Below are 27,084 nucleotides of genomic sequence, written 5' to 3'. Positions count from 1 at the left end.
ATGACGTCTCTCGTGCTCACGGACGGGGTAGCACCACATTGGATGTTGGGCACAGAAAATAGTGGTTATCACGCCCAATGGTATGGGTGCCCTAGTGTAGAAGTAGTTGTGAACCTTAGAGGAAAACAATATGCACTCTGTCTCGAAAAACACCCAGAATCCGGGTGTAAATCTTTCAAATTGGGTAATATTTCCATATGCATTTTGATGAGTCTGGAAAGCGTGTGCAAGTTTCTTTGAGGAAAACAAAAACAAACTGTGTATGACGAGCGTATGCTAGTCTACGTGTGTTCAAATGTCACTAAGCTCTATACTGAACTACCACAACTTCTTCCATCCGTTGTGGTAGTTCAGTATTTTCTCATCCCCTAACCAAAATTCATCCTTCAGCGCCCGCATAGAAAATGACAGTTTGCCTTACGTTCAAAACAGTATATCTCTTTTAACTGTTAATGTCAATGTATCACGAACAGTTGCTTTAATGTCGAACAATGCGAAACCTATAACTTTCAACAATAAAACACTTTTTGAGTAATCCATACCAAACAGTGACAAAATATTTTAGTGTTCAAATATAGTTGAACAATACGAAAATCGTTTTTTATTTTAGAAATGGTAGTAATGTAGCCTTACATTCTGTCAAAAGGTACATTTTCAAATTTTCTAAACACACGAACACATGAGTATTTCACTATACAATACTTTAATGCAACAGTTTGGCAAACAGTTACACGGGTTTGTATTTGTGAGCAACATGCTCACACAATTTTCATCTTTTTTCGACACTTTCAAATAATTACACCCTGCTGTGTACATATGTGTACATTTTGCAGAGCGGATGACTTAAGAACAATATTTTTTTAATTATTTCACTTTAATCAAACAACAAAATTAAAGTTAAACTAATAACAGTTGTTGAAACATTTGAAGTCATTATTCTTTTTTTTTTCGGTGTGCTATGCAAAAGTTCTACAGCCTCTGTGTTATTTTTTTTAAGTGTGCAAGTTTTCGTTCAAGTGTGTCTTGTTTACTTTTTGATACCGAAAGTGAAAAAAACAACTGTTCCGAAAAAAACAATGCAAGGAGCCAATATCCAGAGAAGCCGGTATCCCGAAAAGCCCCGTATCCAGATTGCAGGAAATCTTTCAACCTCCAGCGGCTTTAGGAGAGTTCACAAAGTCACTCTGGCTCAAAACAACCGGCCGTTTTCATCGAACCCATTAGACGGTCAAGGATGGTCGTCATCCATCGGTAAGTGTTTGCGCAACTTTTCTGAATAAAAAGGAATAACGTAAATAACGTGGCAAACATTTGTTTCTTTCGTTTCTTTCAGGATGAGAAGACTTATCCACCTCTAAATAGCTTCATCCCAAGATGCTGACGATGGTAGCTGCTAAATGCTGTTACGGCTCATTACCGTTCACAAGAAGGAAACCGACAAATTGTGCCTAGAGCTAAGTCTGCACCAAGAGGTTCGTTTTATGTTTTATAATGTGCTGAAACTAAACATAGTGAATATTGAAAATACATATAAAATATTATTATAGAAATAATAAAAGCATTTGTATTTTTCTTTTATTGTATGAAAGCATCTGAACAGAATGATATATGGTTGAGAAACAATAACGGACCTTAAATCAATTATTCCACATACATTATTAAATTCAAGCAAATCTAATAGGTTAACTATTTCATCACTGTTTGGTTAACAGTAAATTTAAAAATAAATGGATAATATATCGACCGTTTGACAAATTGTAAACGAAAAATTTTGTTCGGAGAAATCGGTGTTTTTGAATGGTTACATAACTTAACCGCCTATTCCCCACATTGTTATTTTCCCATTTACAATTTTGCAAACTGTAAAAACCGTTCATGGTGGGGTTGATTTATTGTTATTTTGGATGTTATACGAAATGACTTAGACATGGTTTTGAAAGGTTTTGTACAGTATAGGAAACAGTAGCTATTTGGTTCTTATTTATGCGGGCGGGTATCGCCTTTCCTCCACTCTCTTCTCTACTCTCTTCGTTACAGTTTTCTCTCTCTCCCTCTTCTCTTCTCAATCTCATCCGTAATCAGTCATACCATCTGCTTAGAATAGCAGATGCGCTACTCTGACAATCCTCAAGACGAGGGGTTTTGAAGACTAAGGGTACATGCAAACAAATTTTGTTGTATAATCTACCGAATCCATGGTATAATTAAGAACTGCACCAACGATTTTCAACCGACTACAAAAATCTGTTAAGTGTACTATAATCTGGTGAAAATCACTGAGCAGTGAAGTAAAAGTGACTATGTCCATAGTAGCATCCACTACAAAGCATTGTATTTCAATCCGTGACACCCACCGTACAACACAGTGTGGTCAAAAGTATGATGCTAAACTTCTCAAATCTAGAACGTTTCTAGTCAAAAATACTACAACTCCGGTTAAATCAACAGAAGAAATTTTCTTGTGTAGTGATGTTGACTATGTTTTGGTAGAGTTAACAGATTAATGTAGTCGGTTGAAAATCGTTGGTGCAGTTCTTAATGTTACCATGGATTCAGTAGTTTCTACAATAAAATTCATTTCAGTGTATAGTTTTTTTTGAACAAATTTCTAATTTAGACTAATTTAGACGTTTAACTTTTAGTTAAAACTTTGATAGTTATTTTCCCCTTAAATGGTTAAATTGAACTTCGCGGTCGGCCCATAGTGGTTTCTGCGCTCGTGTACAGACACGTTACATATCACCAACACTACTTAAAGAGTGCTGGTGGAAAATATAAACAAAGATCAGCTGTTCCCAGCAAAATCAAACGGCAGTATTTTCAACCAGCAAATTTGCGCATGTGTTCGTGACAGCGCTCGGCGAGAGCTCAATTTAAGATTTGACAGTCGAATAGTTATTTCAGAACGAAGCTGATAGATGGATAGTTATTCTCAAATTCAAGGGAGCAGAAAATAACTTCCGAACTGTCAAGTTTAACAATGCTCCAGAGCTGGGTTATTTTTAACCGGAGGGGAAATAACTATCGAGCTGTCAAATTTTAACTAAGGGTCTGTCTCAATTGGGCTATTAAAATTAATTCGAACTTAAAATTGACAGTTCTGAAATTATGTCCACACCAATTTATCAATGAACTGTCAAGTTTAATTTTTGTCTGGTCCAATTCGCAAACGTTTCCGATTCAGGAAATTTGATGCAAGTTTACACAAAACATCAGCAAAAATTGCAAAAAATTCTTCCATTTTTTTTTTCATTTACTCATATATGTATTTATAGGCTTCACATTTTTTGGATGCTGTTGCTTTACTATTGGATAATATTAATCATATAATTATTACTGATTTCCAGAACGCGTATTGTGCAAATATGGCGTTAACGAAAACCTGTACATATCCGTATTGATTTTAAGCAATGTCATCATGGAATCTACTGGTTTTAAGCAATGTCAGTATGGAATCAAAAAAGAGACCGCGTAGTGGAGCTCTCCACGTTTTATGCTGGATTATTGCGTAGTCAGCGTGAGCGTAGAATTATTGGGGAGGTAAAGATTATTTCTCCCCTACACATCAATGTATCAATCTAGTTTGTGATTTTGTTTGGTAATGACCATTGGTATATGTAGTACAAAATCGTTCCTAACGAAAGCATTTCCTATACTAACCATACCCCCAACAAGAACATAATATTTTAGAACTAATTCGGATCGGACCTCCTTAATTTACTTGGGAATGGGTACTTTTTCGGGCAACGTGTCTTATAATAGTATATATACTGGGCAACAAGATTCCGAACCTTACGGTTAATTATTATGTAAGCATAATGTTCAGGATCCTACACACTTAGAAAATTTCACCGACTCCGGTAATTTTTTTACCGAAATATAAACCGCTGAGCGCTCAGTAATGCTTTCGGTAATGTTAAGAATCACCGAACAATCAGTAATTTAAACCAAAACGCAGCTGTCAAAATATTACAAACTGTTCGTTAATGGTTACCGAGTGAATTGTAAGATTATTACCGAACGCATTGTTGTTTCAGCAGACAGTCTATATTCCATCCTCGGATGATTGAAAAACATAAAAATAATCAAATTCATTTTGATAGCCGATAGATTTATTTCGGTTTCGTTTCTTTGTCAACAAAATTATGGAAATGTATGGACATTTAGTATGTATTTTCACAGCCACAGTGTTTTCAAGCACAGCATGATCAAGGAATTGCTTCATTTTTCCGAACATCCTCATACGTGACGTTGTAATTCAGAACGTGATTTGGCTCTTGCATCCTATAACGAAAATATTTTACATTTTAAATAAGCTGTTCAATGAAAATCCAATGCCATACTTACAGATAAGTGCCAGACGCACATCTTGCTGCATTAGTTTTTCAGAAACACGTTCAACACAGAATTAAATAAAAAAATTTAGAAGACAATTCAGAGATATCGACGCTTACTGCAAAACAAATATGGCGGCATGTTTGCTGATCTCGAAAATTCCAAATTACCATTTGTTCGGTAAACCACTGTACAACTATGTACCGAAGTTCGGTTCAATGTTACAGTCTACGGTTGATCTATACTATGTACTGTTTTTTCGGTAAATGAAACTACGATGTCGGTAAAAGAAGATGAATATATTTTCTATTTCCTTATCTTTTCAAGTTTTTTCGGTAATTTTCGTTTGCAATACCGAAAGTTCAGTGTATTATTTATTTACAGTTCGCTTTCGGTAAAAATATTTACCGAACAACGAAAACAAATCTAAGTGTGTAGCTTCACCACCTCTCCGCATATAATCACCATCCCCAAAATAAGACCTTACTTCGAAAACATTCTTTCAAACTAAAATTTATTGAATTTAACCAGTTAGTTAGTCAGTTTATCTTTATTTGAGTGACTTTTCGTCTTTGGCGAGATCATCTTTCACCTTGACCTTTCTCGAGATGGTCAGTTTGGTAGCCCGACTATTGTCCACATCCACGCTTCCCTATTTGTGTAACTTCAGCGGCAGTCCAGTTATGATCCAACACTGCAGATCAATGATAATGCTATTCTTATGCTTTGCATCTCTCCAATGGTTAACGTTGAAGACTAGTTCTTCCGGTGACAAAACTGTTCGTTTTGGTTAACAATTTCTGTGACCGCATTCTACTGGTACAGTATACACAGTTTAGCCAGTCCGCTGGGAGAATAAAAATTAACACAGTTCGATGTTACTAGGTGTTTCTTTTCACCCGATCAAATGTATACCGTACACATCTGGCCATCATGCTGTAATACATAAAATTGTAATTATATCGTTGGAGCCATGAGCGGAACTTGTACGACTAGTAATATTTTTTTAGAAAAACTTCCTACCTGGCCAAAAGTGTTTCCGTTTCCACCGAGGAGCAATCTATCTTCCCGCACTTGCTGAACCTATACTGTAATTGGAGAACAGCAGCGATAAACAGTCATATTCTGACCAGAATCTTTATCCGTAGTTCTACTTACTTGTCTCGGTTTTGTATCTTGGTTCCGACTCGGATTCCGAACACTTCTTGAAGGCAGCTGGAAGGTTAGACCCTTGGAGACCTATGGCCATATCGTAATCACCGATGCGGGAACAAAAATGTAGACAACATTCACGAACGAGCGAATAATTCTCGATCTGTCAAAAATAAGTCTCCTCGGGAGCAGACTTATTTTTGACAGATCGAAATCAGAGGGGGATTAATTTGTGAACTGTCAAATTTAAGTTCGGACTAAATTTAATAGCCCAATTGAGACAGACCCTAAAAGTTAAACGAATCGGTGAAACGGTTCACAGCCTTAAAGTTATTTTCCATTGGATCTAATTAGGGCTTATTCACAAATTTCATAACGCTGAATGGGGTGGGTGGGTGTCCTCACGATGTTACGGCTCATACAAAATTTGTAGAATATTAATACAAAAGGCGTTACGAAGGGGTAGGTGAGTGTCAAAAATGGTCGTTTTCGGCGTTATGAAATAAATGAATGAACCCTTACTAAAACTCCTACCAAAAAAACAATCCATAGCCCTGGCAGATTATTCTACTTCCCAGTGATGGTTACTACTATCGTTTCCACTAAGTTGGTAACAGTTTACAGCACTTTTTAGTAGGCCTCCATTCGTGATCAAACGTCAACATCCCACCGCAAAATCGCTAGTGTTTGGAGGTGATTTTAACCTCCAAATTGCGAAATCATCACCTCCAAGTTAATTCTAATACCCTCCGTTACATGGATTATGGTGGCGCGTCGATCGTCGCAAGTTTCTCGTTAAACAGTCAATAGACCAAAGGTTTTATTGTTTAAGCTTCTTTTTTGTTGATGTTTGTTTTTTGTATCCCAAATTTATAAAAAAAGTGAATTATGAATAAGATTCCAGTTATTAGATTAACATTTTCACTGTCCGGTCATAGAGGACAAAATGTGTCCGGCCATAGAGGACTTGCAATGGTTTCACAAAAAGGTTGCTGTAGGGATTGAGAGGGGTACTATAGAAGATATCAAATAAGCAGAAGGGCATATAGTTCCAGTAACAATGAAAACCTAAGCAAACGGGAAAAGGCGAATGACACGTCAGTCTTGTAAAGTGTTTCGAGCGATGAAGTTGCGATGGAATTGCTTCTGTTGCAATTCGGCTGATTGAGCCATTAGTTTTGAATGTGCCGGTTGTTCCTTCCGGACACTACAGTTGCTTTTCTTTGAAATTCTACATTTTCTAATAAATTTTCCATTGTGGTTAATGCAAAACATACTGATGTCAACGTACGAAAACAATTCAGGTTAAATTATAAGAAACATTTGTGACTACAATTGTATGAAATTTTTTCGTTTCACTTTTTTTCAATTGATCGAATCAGAGTGAAACTTTTGACAAATGTTTGTTTACGGTTGGACATGAAAACGTCATAGTTTGTATACATTGCAAAAAATTGTTTTTGTAGAGTCCTAGAATAATAAAATCTTAATATCATTACTCGTTTTTGGAAAATTCAAACTGTCCGGGCATAGAGGCTGTTCGGCCCTAACGGATTCAAATATTTTTTTGTCAGTGTACTGGCCCACATATGTAGTTTCTACGCGGGAAAAAATTCTGTAGTAAAAATGACTATTTTAGCTGACTACGCCCATTCTTGAAACTACCATGCAATTTCAGACCAATTTACTATGTTTACGGTACATCCTACCACATTACTGGTACATAGGAGAAGGTATGCGACTCAAAGCTAAAGGGAGTCTATAGAAGCAACTGATGGAAACGAATAGGTGCATAGGCGTCACAAGGGAGCGACAAGATTGAATTTTTTTTTTTTTTTTTTTTTTTTTTAATTAGGTGGCTTGCTCAATTTTCACCACCTAATTAAAAAAAAAAAAAAAAAAAAAAAAAAAAAAAAAAAAAAAAAAATTTAATCTTGTCGCTCCCTTGTGACGCCTATGCACCTATTCGTTTCCATCATTTGCTTCTATAGACTCCCTTTAGCTTTGAGTCGCATGGCCACTATAGCCGTAAAACAAAATAAAATATTACTGGTACATTTGACAGAAATAATTTACAACAATCTGATTTCGACTACAGACATGGTAAAATCAAGCGCATTTCTGGTCTGCTGAAAATTGCCGGTGCGAGCGCTTAAGTTAACCCCCTAAAATGGTAGTTTTTACCGCACAATTTTTTTGCGTGTAGAAGTGGCCGGAGGAACTCGGGAATACTCATGTAGCCGGAGTTATTGCAGTGGGTCACTGGGTCAGGTCGGGTGCTTCTGTGCACCTGGATGAAGGCAAATTCCAAGTCACAGATAATTTTCAGAATCAGCTATAATGTCGCAACTATATCAAGGAGTTTTAAGAAAAAAACCATCAGGGCTTACGCTTCTGATAAACGATTAAATTGGATAAACGTTTCCTGCATTTGATTGATCCTACAAATGACCATTTTTGGGTCTCCGCGACGCCTCAATAGGGTCCTAAAGCCCTGTCCCAATTTTGATACCAAACGCTTAAGTTTAGGCCAAAAACACATGTTTACTTAATTTATAAATGATTTTCGTTGGTTAAAGTCAATAAAACATTTTTTTATTGTTTTTGAAACTTTGTCACACCTCTTGGTTTAAACTCAAAATTTGGGTATATTTTGTTTTCCGTGTCCCTTCCGAAATGTCAGATAAGAACAACCCCACACTGAAACGAGCATTGAAGTAATGAGAACCATGAACAAGTTTTTAAATTTACTATTCCAACCCCAATGAGATATCATGAACGCTTTTTAATTGCGTTTTGTTCCCTCTCCATCCAACCGCATCGATAGCCGTGCGGTAAGCGTTCGCGCTTGACAATCGCCAGATCCTCGGTTCGATTCTGGCTTGCTGCAAGCTTTTAACCATGATATAGTAATTTTTACTGTCGGTATGGTGCCATGGTAAAATTGAGTGCACGAAATATTTGAAATGAATGCGAATTTAGTCTGCACAAATCAAGTGGCGTTGTGTATTTAATTTAACCCTCTGCAACGCTGTTCTCAGTGCAGTGTTAAAACTAAAAGTCCTGTGGTATTTTTGCTGACAAAGTGAACGTCAAACATGATCAAAAGTGTCAAGGTTCATATTTGGAACAATTTTTTAAATTAAATTTTAAATATGTTATAGCCGTTATTTGAGCTGGAAGAATTGCTAAAGTAGTTACAAGAACATGCTTTTTGGTATTATTGAATAAAAACAAAAATTCAATTAACATTTTAGGACCCAATTTGATAAGAGATTATACTCTAATAATCTAAAGATTCCACATCTAAATATTTCCCTCTATTTGTATGTACCTTTTAACATTTTCTTATAGCATCAGGATAGACAAAACTTGGACACATTGTCAAAGACGAAATATGTTTGTAAAATATCGTTATAAATTGTGAATTGGTAATTGAAATTTTCCCAAAGCATAACGTATTCATTCAGAACTTTATCATATATTTGTAGTCAGAGATAGTTTGAAAGTGTTTTTAAATTGATCAATTTCATTTAATTATCAATCATTTCAGGACATTGGTTCAAATAACTTAATTTAATAAATTGGTGTTTTATTTATAAAAGAGCTTTGGAATTGAGCAGCAAGTGGCATCCGGGTCATCATAGGCCAAGTTTTCGGCAACACTTGTGACTAACTTTTAGCACAAAGTATTAAAAAATCAGAAAATTTTGTTAGCGTAAATAAGGTGCTAAGGTTGGAACTAATAATCACCGAAGAAATTAATCATGCAACTAAAAATAGATTTGAAGAATTATCGGATAAAAATCTCCAGGTTTTCGGAAAAAATGTATTTTTTTTAAACAAAAAACGTTCTTACATAACAATAATTCTAACATTTGTTTTTACAATTGCAAAAAGAACGTATTTATTCATTCAAATTAATAAGTTTCGAAATTCAGAAAGTCAGCCAAATTTATTTAGCGCAATGAAAACTGGTGCAGTAGCATGTAATAATCTTAGGTTGTTTACTGTTATGAATTACTTACCAGCATGTCATTTTAAAAAACGATCGTTTATTGAAATTAAAAAAAAATCTATAATAATGATATTATGCAGATCTACAGATAGATTTTATGATACAAGAATATCAATGAATATGATATGAATAATAAATTAAAGTTCAAATACGCATACGTGTAAAATTTTTACATCAGTAAACTTGATAACTTATCCAATTTTTTATTATTTATGGTAATATATTGGCACAGAGAAAATATTGGTCTGAATTTTAGCAAAGCAGAGCATTCAATACAAATTTTTCAAAAACATATCAGGGGGGCGATACCAAAAATATATTGGCCTCAGGGGGGCGAAAGTCAAAAAAGTTTGGGAAGCACTGCTTTAATGGGTGAAAAAAATCTTGGAGAGGCATAAGATTCATGGAACAGAGTTTGATGTTCATTAATTCGTTATTATTATATCAGTAATAAGAATTTAAGAATGCGGATACGTAAAAGGTAGGTTTCATTTTTTATGGCGGAGTCCTCTATACCCAAGGAACAATTGGTAGCTTTTAAGATACTTACGTGTTTAATACAAGCTGCATAGCAGCAACCATTGCTGAACAAATTTTTAGTTGAATCATTAATTGAATAAAATTAATTTCCGCTTATAAAAAAGCTGTTATTCCACTTGAAGTTTGTGTTTTGAATATGAGCTGAATAAACCTCCGAAAATGCAAATATAGTAGCTTTTGTTCTACAACACATAAGAAGTTTAACAATTGACTGATTAAAAGCTTCTATAGGTTCTAGCCATCATTTTAGTAAAATATTGAACATTCGATTAACAACAAATCGTACAAAAGTTTCAGTGTCTTATACTTAAAATGTTGACCAGCATGATTAGTAAAACTTAAAAACAATGCGAATAACAGTATATGAGTATGCTTTTTTTCAAGCAAAACATATCATGTATTTTATGTTATTTTCAAATGTTCCAAATGTTTTTCAAATCAAATCTAAGACATGTAGGCGACTATGGATCAACGAGGGTAAAGTTCTAATTGGATTAAAAACATCATTATTTAAATTTTCCAAATGTAGTGATCATCATCTGCGACGTTATTGATATAGGAAAAAGTTACTAACCATAACATTTTTAATGATAATCGAAGTATACATAATAATTTAACAATAATTACATGAAAGTTGTTACCAAACTTACAGTCCAGATTCACAAATAAACATACATAAGGTACCGCGGGGTAAGTGGGTAAATGGGGTAAGTGAAAACAATTGATATATTTTACTGAATATGTGAATTAACGTTTCAAACTCATGCGTAAACCTTTGAGGCCATTCAGAACATTACGATAGGTAAGAGATTTCTGAGATTTTTCAGCCATTTTGCATAATAGAGCGAAAAATTGTTAACCTGTCAACTGTTACTCCGTAACAAGTTGGCGGCGTACAATCTTATATTAATATTTTCAGTGGAAAAAAGTTGCGGAAAATAATTTCCTGTACCACTTCTTAGTTGTCCTCTGTGACAGTTTCAAACTGCAATAAAAAAAAGTTTTAGAATTAATTCGACGTAGACCTAAAAATAACTAAATTTAAACACCGTCAATTTTCTTATCAGGTGGGGCAAGTGAAAAGTTTGTCATTAGAGATTAAATTTGAGTTTTGGTACTTAAGTAGCCATAAGTAAATATGGTTCGCAATTATCATAGAAAAACATAACGTGCTGATAATTCAAGAAACACTATACTCAAGCGTTAAAAGCTATTAGAAATCATGGAACTTCTCTAAAAGATGTTGTCAAACATTACCATATTAATATGTCTACTTCGGGCAGCCAATTAAAAGGAAGACGTTGACTGAAAAGTTGCAATATTACAGAACACACGGAAACCTCGTGGAATGTCTATGTAAGCTAGTTCAAAACATAAAAATGGGGTATAGGTCTATCCACACAAAAAAAAATCTTAATACGTTATTGAAGGATTATGTTTGATTTCTCCCGAAGATAACGACGTCATATTCGACTTTCTCAAAAACAAATTCTACAGGGTAGAAATGCAATTGCTGTTCTATAATGTAAGAACTAGCATTGGAAATGTTGCAGTTAAATTGTTGTCGAATCGTTTCAACTAACAAAACTGAACAGAAGAAAATTCAAGTGAAAAGAATAACATTTTCTTTGTTTACATGTTACTTATGTTATTGTTCATTGGGAAGCCTTAACAAATGTTAAAGCTAATAGAAATCGTGAATATAACTGTTTGTTTTTGAAATTATTGTTCAAAACGGTAAACTTTTCACTTGCCCCACTTTTGGGGCAAGTGAAAAGTAAGGAGGCATTTTTCATAAACTTTTTCTGTATTTTTTTCTTCAATTTTTCATAAAAATTAATTTCTGCATGCTGCTTATATTTAGTGGGAGTCAAGCTAAAAAATATACACGTCCTCATTTGTTTCAATTTAAAGTCTCTAGAATTTGAAGAATCTCAATTATGCGAATTCCATTACCCACTTGCCCCACGGTACCTTATATAATTATTGTTGAATAATGGCGACAGCTGAAAAAATGCCCTATAAAGAGCTGAGAAGATGCTATTTAGATCCAAAATTAAGACAATGTTCAACATTTGCCATTGGAATGAATAATAGTAGTATCAACACTTAATAAACTTCTCCATAGAATCTCTGCCGACTTGTCAAGATTGTTTTACTAATGAGTTGAACAAGTCATTTTTCCTTCTATTAAAGAGCCAATATTCCACCAAACAAATATAATTGTGTGAACAGATGTACAGGAGACGAACTAACGTTTTGGTTGCTTCGCACTTTAGCTGTTTCCATGCTTAACATGAACATGATTTAAAGCTGAATAGGTATTTTATAAAATCTTAATACAACATAGATATATCATCCGAGCAGTTCAGAGGCGAATGAACCGGTCGGTTTAAAACCTCTATAATAAATTTAAAAAAAAATCCGAGCAGTTAATCCAAAGAAGGCCATAAGAACGATTAATAAACGCATTATTCAGCAACAAATAAGCCTTACAAAAGAGTCACACCATAGCCAAATTTTCGAAAAATGGACAACATATTTAAAAATTGCTTTGTATTCCTAATGTATTACAATGTTCAACTTACTAATATTATTATTATTAATCTCTATTTGAGTGGCTTTTCGCCTTTGGCGAATTCATCACTAACTTACTAATATATAAAAGCATATTGGATACAATAATAATTGATGCTTTCTCAATACAATTATTCAATTATGTTTAGAATATATTTTGAATCAGTCTTCTGATATAGGATTATTTTGAAAAACAAAAAGAGCACATTTAACTTACAAATGGTTGAAATATACTTTATATTTCTATAATGCTTAATATATGGAAAAGTACGACAAATACTTAAAATATTAATCTAATACAAATATTATATATGAAATAAATGAATTTTAGTATAGTTAGATAAACAATTAAATTAGTTTTAACAAGTTAAAACTTATTATGAAATTCGATTCATCATTTCAGACTGTTTTTACTTTGTGAATAAACTTTATTTTTGACCAGCATTGACATAAATGTTCTCACTGTGCGCTATAAATAGCCGACTGAATTCAGCTCGCATCAGTACTGAACAGCAGCAGAAGTAATGCGCTTGTTCAGTTGTTGATCAGCATAGCACGTGTTGATTAGACATTGTTGAACAGAAGCTCAAGCGTGATTAATGTTCAGCTACAAGAGGTTTATATTGGGCACTGGAAGGCTGATATATGAATTCAAGGATGGCGCAGATGGCAAGGTATACCGCTGACGATGGGGTCTCGAGTTTGAATCCAGTATCCAGGTAATTATTGAAAGTGGTTATTAATTCATGGTAAAAGTGTACACTGCATTTTATGTATACGGTGTTGGCGATTTTTAGTACCGTAATCCGGGGTAACATTGATCAGCGGGGTAACATTGATCGGGATGACTCATCTTGTTAAACGTTCAAATAAAGATTTATTGATGAAACATTTTCGAACCATGAATGGTGCCTCTCTTTCGTATATTCATAAGCTATTGATAATTAAGGTTTTTGCTAAAATTACGTTTAGTTCATGCGCAAATTTGTCAACTTTTTGAAACAATAATTTCTATCATTTTCACTGACACTACCGAAAATTCATGTCTCACATGAGTTCTGCAGACGATGTGATCAAGGAAAATGCGGGTGTTACTAAAAATGGCATCGCTTAAAACAATTCCGTTGTCAAAACTTTCATAAGTATGCACAATTAGGCAACATTAACGAATTACTATTAAGAATATAGAATTCCCTAAGGAAATTGCCTACCTTTAGGCGTATTCCGTGGTTCAATGTGTTTTTAATTTTGAAATAACTCAAAAAGTAAATGACTTGTAAGAGTTTTGTCTTCAAATTCGGCTTCAGGGGCCCTGATTTTAGTAAGTAACGACATTTCCAATATTAGCGAACGTTGTTTACTTGGGTGATCAATGTTACCCCATATCAGCTGAATCAAAAAATCACTTAAAACATTTATTTAAACATAATTGAATCTTTCGAAAAACAAAATAAAGTACATAGCTAGGAGCGGTGGGTGCCAGTACTTGTTTTAAAAATATGAAACTTGTAACATTTGTATTGTGCAATGATAAAATTAAGAAAAACTAAAAAAAAATGATCAATGTTACCCCGGATTACGGTAATTTATTTGTTTTCAATTAATTTTGTGGCAATTGAATAAAAGCTGAGATAAATGCTTATAAAGCGATTTGGAAGTTGTTGACAACGACACGCTTTATAACTTCTCCAAATTTGTGTGAACAACGCCTGAACAAAGATTTCACATGGAATTAATTAAAATGTTGTTAAACATGATGCTGAATTATACTGCAATAATGTTGTTTGTTAAATTAGTGTTGTTAAATCATCAATCATTATTAGGCTAAGTGAAACCTGAATAAACATCATTTCAATATATTACTACAGTCACTAAATGATAGGTAGCCTAATAATTTCGCCAGATTTGCTTGAACAATGTGTGCGTAGCAGCTGCAAAGTAATATAATAAAGCAACTATTCAGTATGTAGATGTGAAAAATTGCTTAATAAATGATTATAAAATAGGCAAATGTTTCTTGGGTGTTTCTTGGGTATAAACTATTAATTGAATATTTTACAGGTTGTTCTTTCAACCCAACACATCCCGTTACAATTATTGTAATTTGAAATAATGTGTTGAATAAAATATGTTTTTGATTTAAAATTTACCATAGTTCATGATTTAACACAACACAATTTATTGAATTTTCATGTTTGGAAAAAGAGTAAATTTTACTCTGTATATCTGAAAATATTTTTGGGATAGTGGGTAAAATTCACTCGTTGATTTGACGTACAAGCCGTTTACTCTTTAATGAGTAAGGGCCCTCTACTCTTTTTATGAGTTAAACTAGTTTCTCTCAAAGAGGGTACTTTTTTACTCTTTAAAGGGTACTTTGGTCTTACAGTGCATTCTTGATCGATTCCTTGCAGAAATTTTCCATGCATCAAGATAGGCCTAGAAATTACTGGTCAGCAGCGAATCAGGCTTTACGAAAGATTAGCGGAAGTAAAATGGAACGATTTCATAACAGAGGATTTGTTCATAAATTCCAAAACCCGAAAAATTGACATTTTGGATACCCACCCACCCCTTCGTAACACTTTTTGTATGAATATTATACAATTTTTATATGACATGTAACAACTTACGAACACCCATCCACTCCCTCTAGCGTTATGAAATTTGTGTTCAAGGATCCATCATCGAAACTTCAACAGCAGTTTTTATATTCAAAACAAAAATATATTCAACAAAGATGTGTTCACTAGAATACAGTGAACACATTTTCATGTAAACTATCGGAATGGATCATTAAAATAACCAAAACGGCCGCTATGGAAAGCACAGATAGCGCCACCGTAGCCTTGTGTGTTTGACAGAACAGCAATGCTGTCTCAATGTTAAATCCCATATACAGTGGTGCCTTTGTTTTGATGCGGTAAGCACTGACAAAAACTACCTTTAATGATCCATTGACACACGTCTTGAAAGGTTGAGTAACGATAATGGAATAAATATTTTATTTTACTTCTAATTCTCATGACTTACAACAATTAGTCTTCTTAAATATGGATTCCCAATTTTCAAATGTTTTCCGTTGGTTTAAACCCAAAAACATTTTTTTAGATTTTGTCAAATCTTTTGGCTTAAACTCAAATTTTGGGTGTATTTTGTTTTCCGTGTCCCTTACGAAATGTCAGATAGGAACAACCCCAGTGGTCGAACTAAAACCCCTATGGTGTTTTTGTCGACTAAGCGAACGTCAAACATGATCAAAAGTGTCAACACGGAGAAAATGAAGTACTCAAAAGTGAGTTCATTCCACTCAATTCCGGGGGTTCGTGCGTTAACCTAATTTTGAGTTGATGGGGTAGAAGTTGTTTTCATTTGCAGCCATGCGAAAAAATACCTACTGGCTAAGTTCTTTTCACTCAATCGGCAGATCAAATAACTCAACTTCCAGTACTGTGCCACTTACTCAAATTTGAGGTAACGCACTAAGGTTCGGTTTTTGGGTTGTTTTGCTCTTCGCTCTCTGACAACAATAGAAGGAGCGAATGAAATAGGGAGAGAAAAATAACTCAAAAGTAAGTTAAAAAATACTCAAATATGGGTTTTCCGTTTTCTCCGTGAAGGTTCATTTATGGACCAAATTTTTAAATTAAAGTTTGAACATGATATAGCCATTATTTGAGCGGGAAAAATTGCGAAAGTAGTTACAGCATGTTTTTCGGGTTATTAAATAAAAACAAGATTTCATTAAAAAAATTAGGACCCAATTGTATAAAATTAATTTCCGCTTATAAAAAAGCTTTTGTTCCACTTGAAGTGTGTGTTTTGAGTAAGAGCTGAATAAACCTCCGAAAGTGCAAATATAGTAGCTTTTGTTCTACAACACATACGAAGTTTAACAATTGACTGATTAAAAGCTTCTATAGGTTGTAGCCATTTCTTTAGTAGAATATTGAACATTTGATTAACACTTTGATTAACATTTGATCGTACAAAAGTTTCAGTATCTAATACTTAAAATGTTGACCAGCATGATTCGTAAAACTGATAAACAATGTGAATAATAGTATATGAGTATGCTTTTATTCAAGCAAAACATATTGTGTCTTCCATGTTATTTTCAAATGTTTTTCAAATCAAATCTAAGGCATGTAGGCGACTATGGATCAACGAGGATAAAATTCGAATCACATTGGTTCAAAAAGATCATAATTAAAATTTTCTTAATGTAGTGATCATCATCTGCGACGTTATTGATATCGGAAATAGTTACTAATCATATCATTTTTAATGATAATCGAAGAATAAATAATAATTTAACAATAATTCTTTCATGTAATTACCCAACTAACAGTCCAGAGTCACAAATAAACATACATATTTAATTATTGTTGCATAATGGTGACAGCAGAAAAAATGCCCTACAAAGAGCTGATCAGCTGATCTTCTCGAGAAGTTTTTAGTCAATGTTCAACATTTTTCACTGAAATGAATAATAGTAGAATCAACACTTATTAAACTTTTTTAAACTTTTCTCTGTCAACTTGTAGATTGTTTTACTAATAAGTTGAACAAGTCATTTTTCCTTCTATTAAAGAGCCAATATTCCACCAAACAAATATATATTTGTGTAAACAGATGTATAGGAGACGAACTAACGTTTTGGTTGCTTCGTACTTCAGCTGTTTCCATGCTTAACATGAACATGATTAAAAGCTGAATAGGTATTTTATAAAATCCTTATTCAACATAGATATATAATCCGAGCAGTTAATCCAAAGTGGGCCAAAACAACGATTAATAAACCATTGTACAGCAACAAATAAGCCTTACAAAGGAGGTCACACCATAGCCAAAACTTTCGAAATTGGACAAAATATCTAAACATTGCGTTGTATTCCTGCAATGTTCAACTTACTAATATTATTATTATTTATCTCTATTTGAGTGGCTTTTAGCCGCGAATTTGTCGCTAATTTACTACAGTACTGACTCGATTTTGTCAGCCCCCGATTTTGTCAGCTTTTTGACCCGATTTTGTCAGCCTATTTTAAATTTGTCAAAAAATTGTTATCGTCATGTTTTACCACGTTTATATTAAAATTGATGATGATGTTTGATGTCATGCACGTATGGGCGTTGCCAAAGGGGGCAATGGCAATACCTTTTATTAAGTGTTAAAAATCGATACCGTTAAGTCACCAGTCACCGTGCGGCCTCCATTCACCGTGCACACATACAAATTCCTACAGAATATTGATACAATTTTCACAAATTATTCTTTTGTCAGCAATACAAGGTAAAACTGGTGGAATGAAGTAATTCTTGTCACAGAGCCTTCTAAAAATCTAGTTCTAGGAGTCAAAACATGTGAATTCTGTTCAATAATGGGATTTTTTAAAACTCTTAGTAGAAACGCCAAATAATCACATTTTTTATTTTAACGTTAACGTATCAAATTTTTCAAAATTTCAATAAGTTTTCGCTGTAGATACTTCTAGTTACAAGTATTTCATCGTATGAACCATGAGATTTTATGCAAATTAGTTTTTTTTATTGTGTTTCAGTAAAAACACAAATGCACAGTGAATGGATCCTTCTTAAAGCCCTCAGTACACTCTTTGCCAAGTGTGCAAATTTTTCCACACGCATAAACTAACACTTCAATATCCACTTGACACTTCAGATGTTTTGTCATTGTTGAGACCGATGTTTGCATGTTGGTTTATGCGTGCGGAAAAATTTGCACACTTGACAAACAGTGTACTGAGGGCACAGACAAACAGACGTAACAGCTTGAACAATTATCAACTTAAAACATAGTCACGTGAACATTTACGCCCAATGCTAAAATACTTCATTTTGGCCAACCGTGAACTAGGTGGCGGTAGTGAGCAAACGTCAAACTCGAACAAAAGTGATGCTAGCGCCACGAGTGGCCAGTCGGCCAACTACCAAATATTAGGATTGGGTGCTATTATTATTGGCACTCTTGGGAAGTGACTCGTACCGGGTACGAATAAATAGAGACGTCTGTTCTTAACTGAGAGGTGGATAGGAATGATTTATTTCTGTGAAAACTTATTTAACAATAATAAAGGAAGTCAATGATTGCTTCGATACATAAATGAGCTGCGTTGCAACTCCAATACTCCTCCTCAACGCTGCTACTCCAATCCGCACTGCTTCCGTAGCTGCTGAATCTTGACTCGAGATAATGGCTTGGTCAGAAGGTCAGCCAACATCAGTTCGGTTGGACAATAAACGTAGTTGATTGCTCCAGTCTGCTTCAAATTCTTGGCAAAGTGAAATTTTGTCGCTATGTGTTTTGTCCGATTGCTGAACTTCTCCGAATCCAGCATTTTAAGGCAGCTTTGATTATCCTCGTGTATGGTAACGGTTGGTTCATCTTCTCCGAGATCCGCCAGCAACCGCTGCAGCCAGAGTGCTTCCTGCGAGGCCTCCGATAGTGCAACAAATTCTGCCTCCGCTGTTGATAGTGAGACGCACGTCTGCTTGCGGCACGCTCAGGAGATTGTTCCGCCGTTGAACTTGAAAACGAATCCACTGTTCGACTTGCGATCATCTCGGTCTTCCGCCCAGTCTGCATCCGCGTATCCAATCAGTCCCGAACGGTCCTCGTGGTGGCTCAGTCTCAGCTTCAGGTTGATAGTTCCCTTCAAGTACCGGACCATACGCTTCAGCTCCGTCCAATCTAGCTGGGTGGCACACGTTATCTTCCGACTCAAAATGGCAATCGGTGCAGCTATATCAGGCCGAGTGTTCACCGCGATGTACAAGAGTTGTCCTACTAGCTTCTGATACTGTTTGTTGTCTGGGAGAGGAATTGGATTATCAGTTTGCTTACCATAGCCAGTGTCCAACGGAATGTTAGACATTCTTGCTTCTTCCAGACCAACAGACTTCACCACTTCATCAATGTATTTTCGTTGGCTTAGGTGAAAATCTCCTGCTTCATCTCGTAATACTTCAATGCCGAGGTAATACTGGACATCCCCAAGGCTGCTGATTTCAAAGTTTCGTTTGAGGGCTTGTTCCAATGGTTTGATGATCTGCTCATCCTCGCTTGCTACAATCAGGTCATCAACGTAAACGAGGACGTAGCACCATCTTCCGTGAACCTTTCTTCGATACAAGCAAGGATCCGATTCGCACCGTCGGAAACCAGCTTGCTCCAGAACCTCGTTGAGTCTTTGGTTCCACGAGCGTGTAGCCTGTTTCAAACCGTATAGGCTTTTCTTTAATCGGCAGACCTTGTTTTCCATTCCAGCAACTGCAAATCCAGGGGGTTGTTTCATAAAAATCTCCTCCTCAAGGTTGCCATGGAGAAACGCCGTCTTCACATCGTACTGCTTCACCACCATTCGTCGCTTCGCCGCTACAGACATCAGGGTACGGAATGTTGTTTGCCGGACCACAGGCGCGAACACTTCGTCATAGTCGGTCCCATAGCGCTGGCTAAAACCTTGAGCAACCAGCCTCGCCTTGTACCGGGTAACTTCACCGATCTGGTCCCGCTTCAGCTTATAGACCCATTTACAACCAACAGCACGTCTTCCAGCGGGCAGGTCAACCAGGTCCCACGTCTCGTTGGAATTGATCGAATCCAGTTCCTCCGCCATCGCCTGTTTCCACTGCTTGCGTTGGGAACTGGCCATTGCTTCCTTGAAAGTCTTTGGCTCCTCCTGAATCACAGGTCCAGCAGCGCACACGTACCTGTCTGGTGGCTTACCTTGATTTGTCCTGGTAGATCTGCGAACTTCAGGTTCATCTACTTGCTCGTCATTCGGTTCATCTACTTGCTCGTTATAAGTTTCTGGATCCTCCCAAACTTCATCGTCATCGGATTGGTCATCACATGGTTCGATTGGTTCGTCACGTTCATCAATCTGCTCCAGAGGAATATTACTTGAAGGAATCACCAACTCTTCCATTCTAATTTCATCCACAGGTTGGCAGCTACCCAGGAACTTGACGTCACGACTCACGGTTATTTTTCCGCTTCTTGGATCCAACAAACGATAGGCCTTCGAGACTTCACTGTACCCAACGAACTTGAGCTTGATTGCTTTGCTGTCCAGCTTCCCACGTTTTTCGGTCGGAACATGACAGTACGCATCCACTCCAAATTGTTGAACATGTCCAAGGTTGGGTTTCTTCTTGAACCATCGCTCGTACGGTGTTGAAGGGATTGAACGAGAGGGCAGGCGGTTTTGTAGATAATTTGCGGTCACCACTGCTTCTCCCCAGAACCGGTGATCCATGTTAGCGTCAAGCAGCATACAACGGGCCATTTCCACCAGGTATCGGTTTTTCCGCTCGGCCACCCCGTTTTGTTGCGGAGTATATGGAGCAGTGAATTGGCCGATGATCCCGTTTCGCTTCAGATACGCTCTAACGCGCTTGCCAGTGTACTCACCTCCATTATCGGACCGCAGGATTTTCGGTTTCTTGTTGAACTGCGTTTTTGCCATCTCAACGTACTCTTCCAGCTTCTCCAGGGCTTCAAATTTGTTTCGTATTATGTAGACGACCGTATATTTGCTGTAGTCGTCAATAAACGTCAAGAAGTACCTCCGTCCTCCAATGGTTTTAGTCCTCATCGGTCCACAAATGTCGGTATGCACTAGATCCATCACCTCCGACGTCTTGGATTCGGACATTTTCGGGAATTGTTTCCGATGCATTTTACCTTGAATACATGCCTCACATAGCTCCTTGCAGCTGCATCCCTTGACGTGCACTCCTTGGGCCAAATCTTTGAGCTTCATCACAGCGTCACAATCTCGATGGCCGAGCCGCCTATGCCAGACATGAACACACTCGCTGGCCGATGTCACCAAGGATGCAGACTCTCTGCATTGTCGCACCACGAACAAACCTCCTTCAAGCTCAGCAGTTGCACCAATCGTTCCGCTTCTGGAAATTTTTGCGCCACTTTCATCAAACGTCACGGTGAAACCTTTCTTCACCAACCGCTTGACAGAGAGAAGGTTGGACTTCATCTCCGGAACATACAGCACCGCTTCCAGTGTTATCACTCGGCGGTTGCCTGCTCCATCCAGCACTACCATTTCACCAGATCCGCGACCTCTTGATTGCGTCTTCATTCCGTTGGCAACCCAAACTGCTTCCAGAATCGTCTCGTCCAGGTGGTCAAAGAATTCACGCCGATTTGAGATGTGGCACGTTGCCCCGGAATCTAAGATCCAATGATCCTCACGCCGCGACGCATTTCCGGTACAGAATGCCCAGTTTCCCGGTTCGTCGTCATTTTGCACCACGCTGTTCACCTTCTGTTGCTTGGTTACCTTCGAATGTTTCTTCTTCTCTGCTTTCCAGGCCTTGAATTTTTCACAGTTCGCTTTCAGGTGTCCCGATTTCTTGCAAAAGAAACACCGGTCGGAATCCGCCTTTGATCCTACTTGCAACGCGCTTTCGGTCCCATCGTCCATCTTGCTACGGCTTTCCCGCTTCTGCCATTCATCGATCAGTTTTCCCTTCACCAGGTTCAACGTTAGATCTTCTTCCGGTCTGGCCTCCAGAGCGGTAACGAGGGTTTCGTATTCTTCCGGCAGGCTGCTCAGCAGGATAGACACCAGCCACTGGTCGTCGAGAACATTTTTGGGTTGCAGATCGTTCAGTTTTTCAAACAGCTCCGTTAGGGTCGAAATGTGAGCTTCCATGTCACCGTTCTTTTCTAGCCGCAAACGACAAATCTTGCGCATCACGGATACCTTGGTGGTGAGCGTTTTCTTGACGTGGAACTTCTCGAGATTTTCCCAAGCTTCGGCAGCAGATTTGGCCTTCCTGATGTGTACCAACTGGTTGTCTTCCACGGCCAGTCCGATTGTCGCCAACGCTTGATCGTCCTTCGATTTCCAGGCTGTCGTTTCGGGTTCGGGCTTCTTATCCTTCACGGCGGTCCAACTTCCTTCCTTGACCAAAAGCAGCTTCATACGAAAACTCCAGTTGTCGTAATTGGACCCGTTCAGTTTCGCAAATGACTTCTCCATTTTCGTTCTTCAGTTGAACAAAATTTCTACAGACTTCGCCGGTATCGATTAGGATGCTGGGGCCCACAACCTATTGGCACTCTTGGGAAGTGACTCGTACCGGGTACGAATAAATAGAGACGTCTGTTCTTAACTGAGAGGTGGATAGGAATGATTTATTTCTGTGAAAACTTATTTAACAATAATAAAGGAAGTCAATGATTGCTTCGATACATAAATGAGCTGCGTTGCAACTCCAATAATTATGCTGTACGATGGAAATAATTAGAGTGTTACGTCTGTTTGTCTGTGCTGAGGGCTTAATTCTTATGGTTCCTATTACCGTGCATTAGTGTAAAAGGGTTGAAATTATTAATTAATATACGCTTCCAATCGCAAAACGCAACATACTGTTAGCCATCTATACTTTGGTAGCGCAACTAGTCAGATGATGAGAGATTTGATTTTTCTCGCATCCATCACATGCCGCTGTGGGGAAAAATGTTTTATTTTCCTGATATAAGACGGTTCACAGTGAAACAGTTAGGCGGAAAAGGTAGGAATATCCATTCTCTATGTTCTACATACGTTTGTTTTTTTGTATTATTGCACTACTTTCATAAAAATTGAGATTCGGCTGGTAGGAGCACTAGTTTGAGGTTGGAAAACCAGGATATGTGAGGTTAGTTTCATTGGAACTTTCGCCTGAGCGATTTTTGCGCTTGAATAAAACACGCTTCGGGACATTCTCCGCTGCCCCTAAAAAGACCATTGGGTAGATAAATGAATTCTCTACCATTGGATCTCATTCAATTTCATACATAAGTGAAGTAAACGGTGAAAATAAATCTCGCGTAACTTTTCAAAAGGTCCTAAGTAACAAATGTAAAAAAATCAAGATAATTAGTACAGAGCATTGCTCTTCAACTATAGAACGATGTATAAAAACACTTATACAGATAAATTATTAACAAAATGAGAAACATAAGCTTGCCAAAACTTCCTATGTACAATTTCTCTTTTTTCAAATATAAGTGTTACATAAGACCTTTGGTTCTAGAACAATCAAACGACCTAAGTAACGAACTGAACAAGTCAAATCAACAAGTACTTACGAACTTCTTAACTTTAGCTGAATTTAGGTGTTCTAATTTGAACAGAAATCGTAATAAGGTTGGTGATTTGAGTAACCTCATTGAAATAGATGTATGACCAGAAAAGAGCAATAACTTTTTCAGCAAATCCCTCTATTAACCAGCAACCAATTGCTTAAAAGTTGTGGATTTGGGAATGAGATTTGCTAATTGTTCTAGACATATTTTGTTGTTACAAAGCAAGTCACTCTCCTCAGTAAATATAAAAGCATTCTACTTTATGAGTATACTTTGCTAAACAGAATTATCACCACTGTTAGTTGTAAAGTACTGAATCACATACCTGCAAGCCAAATCTGTTTACAAAACAAACGTGTTCGATTCCTCAACGACAAAACCATCTGGTCTGGCCACTAATGATTTCGATATTTTTTTCCTCAAAGAACTTTTTTGTGTTGGAAAAAATGCCCCACAAGAACAGCAATTAAACCAGCAACAGAACAGAGTAGAAATAATAATAACGATTCTGTTAATTCGTCCTGAAAACAAAAATAGAACCTAGAATTAGCTGTTACCGAGAACACGAAGGAGTGACCAATGTACATTTTTCCTTTTGTTATGTTTCATTGTCAAGTTGGACATTTGGCGCCGCGACGCCGCTCACATCGTATGTAACAATGTAGCCCGCAGAATCCGGAACTGGACATAAGACGTTTTATCGTAATTTGCATTTACTGAATTATCAACTAAGCGGTGTGGAATAGAAGCCTACGGCAATGTTATATGCGAAATTAAAGAATGTAGTTAGCATAAGACCCAATGCTGACAATTTAAAAATCAATACATTAACAAATTAAACTAAAATTTAAAACGCCTAACATACAGTTCCGAGTTACGAGTGCTGCACTGTTACATAAGACGTTTGCGACGTCGCGGGATTTCAGACGTCTGAAGTGACATGATAAACAAAACAATGAAAAAATGTACAACGGTCGTTCGGAGAACGGTTTCGCGGAGACCGTTTGTTTTGTTCCTGGATGTGTTGAGACATCAAAAAGTGATTCAAGTTTTGCGTCGTACTCCTTGGTTGGGTAAGTACTTCTCCTCCAGGTTGGCGTGATAGAACAATTTGCCATGCAATAAAGAGTTTTCTTTGACCATTGCAGACAGACATCAATCGGCAGCACCGCTACGGAAACGTTTTTTTACATGGGGAAAACTGCAAGCTGAGAAGTTAGCTCAGGGAGTGTGGAGAAGCCGTACCACCGACGACAAACTAAAACCAGCCCATGCAGTGTACGTGAGCAATTCTTGCTGAATTTCTCAAGAGGAGTGCAGAATGCACAGATATTACCCTTGGCCTTAGATCCTTTCCTCCCCGGAATCACCTTACAGTATTACTTCGGAGAGAGGAGGAGAAACTAACATCAGTTGACTGTACTGTTGCCAATAAGGTAAGTGCAATATTTTAATGATTTTACGCGTTCACCGGAATACAGCGCTACGGATGACGGCTCGTTGATGGAGTTTGTAATTATTGAGAACCAGTGTTACCATTCCAAAACCTTGATAATGGTCATCATAATGCTGCATTAAGGGGGCAGCATCAGAATAAGGTTGCACATTATTTAACCTAGTGGTAACATTCGCAAAAGGTGTGGCTTCGATTTCCGGTCACTCCCGGATCTTTTTGTAATGAAAATTTCCTTGGGCATAGACTACAGTGTTCACACTATTATGGGTCATTTCCATTAGAATTCGATGAGGAACAGTGTGAATAATAATCGTGAAAAGGTGACCCAAAAAAGTGTGCTCAGTGTATATACAAATGCAAAGATGGCTAACAAAGCTCTTTAGTACACTAAGAAGAGAAGCGTGCCAAGCAGAATAAGCAGTAAGTATTTTGTAACATACACAACTCAAGTAGGTAACTGAGAGACGAGATGCAAGTTTTTTTTTACCGGAAGTATCAATTGTGGCATAAAAGCAACAATGTTCTATATGAATCCCCAAACCCGATTCTTTTTTTTTATCAGCAAATATCATTGAACTACAGTGGGATTGCAAATTAATACGAAATACTTGCATTTCATGTACTTGTATAAAATGACCAATGTACCAGTGATTAAAACTGAACGTCCTATGTTGTGTGTCCAATGTACATTGTAGTTGTGCAAAAGGTCTTATGGGATATTTTTTATGTTTCTACGTATAAATTCCGATTTAAATGGCACACCAATTACTTTTTATGATAAAACATCCATTAATCTTGCCAACAGCGATAATAGGGTTTTAAAATTGTACACCACTTTGAAACAGTTTCAAATTGTTCATTCTGTTTTTTGAATGCGTTTTTCTCGGCAAGACCAATATGTTAGATTGGTCCTTTTGAAAAGTTACGCGAGAAATATTTTGTTCCGAATGTTTTGAAACCATGAATAAGTTTGACATTGCTCTCGTCAACCATCATCATGACGACAGCAGCACACCCCACCGGACGAATTGTCGTATTGGGAGCGAATTGGATTTACTGTTATGTCGTGATTTATTTACTCCACATTTAATTTTTGAGCAAATATGACATGGTTTTGACAATACAGTCAAACCTTCTATAACGATTTCAATGAAAAATTAATGATTTACCCATTTTACAACTTTCTATGGCTTTATTTTGCATAATAAGGTTTGAATACCCTTAAAACTGAGTGCGCACACTACTAGCAACATAGTTGCTCCACCAACAACGTTTTTTCAAGATACGAAATTAAATCATGACGAAAACTACAGTGGGGATTCGCTCGTTGGGGGTCCGCTACATGGAATGACTCGATTGTTGGATGTTCGCTGGTTGGAAAATATCCCAACTAAAAAGCACTCAATTGATGTCACCAGAAAATGTCAAACTGACTTTGACGTCTGAGTACCGTAGCATTGAAGTCTTCATATATAGATCAAATGCGTATGTATATGGAGCCAGATGGAGCATTTTCACCAGCTGTCAGTCGTTCCAACTAACGGGTCGGATCCGCTAGATGGAAGGCAGTCGTGTTCCAACCAGCGAACCCCCGCTGTATGTCCAAAACTAAAAAGAGGGCAAAAAATACCCTCTTTTGAAACTTTTAAAGTACCCGTTATTTTGACAGCTCCATATATCATTGAAAAAAGGGTACTTTTTACTCCTTAAAGGGTCAGGGTTTACAGTGCACATGTATCTCGATGCATGGAAAATTTCTTGCAAGAAATGCTCAAGAAAAGCATTTTTCTTTGATCGAAGTACGCAGTTGAAAAGAAATGTCAATTCAAATGGAGCTCACTGTAGGAAATTTCTTGATCATTTCTTGGGCAGAAATTTTTA

General features: G+C 36.9%; 2 long non-coding RNA genes across 2 annotated transcripts; one reads left to right on the top strand and one right to left on the bottom strand.

The window, feature by feature from the left end:
- Positions 1 to 935: 935 nt before the first annotated feature.
- LOC110674507 lies at positions 936 to 1,426 on the top strand. Its single transcript, XR_002498932.1, has 2 exons — positions 936 to 1,251; positions 1,334 to 1,426. It is a non-coding gene; the product is annotated as an uncharacterized LOC110674507 (long non-coding RNA).
- Positions 1,427 to 4,866: 3,440 nt separating this feature from the next.
- LOC110674506 lies at positions 4,867 to 5,623 on the bottom strand. Its single transcript, XR_002498931.1, has 3 exons — positions 5,494 to 5,623; positions 5,359 to 5,423; positions 4,867 to 5,271 (listed from the first exon to the last, which is right to left on the bottom strand). It is a non-coding gene; the product is annotated as an uncharacterized LOC110674506 (long non-coding RNA).
- Between the last annotated feature and the right edge of the window lie 21,461 nt (positions 5,624 to 27,084).

This window comes from Aedes aegypti, chromosome 1 (assembly GCF_002204515.2).
Source record: "Aedes aegypti strain LVP_AGWG chromosome 1, AaegL5.0 Primary Assembly, whole genome shotgun sequence".
Taxonomy (NCBI): Eukaryota; Metazoa; Arthropoda; class Insecta; order Diptera; family Culicidae; genus Aedes; species Aedes aegypti.
The sequence above is the reverse complement of the archived record's forward strand: the minus strand, read 5'-3'. Positions and strand labels throughout refer to the sequence as shown.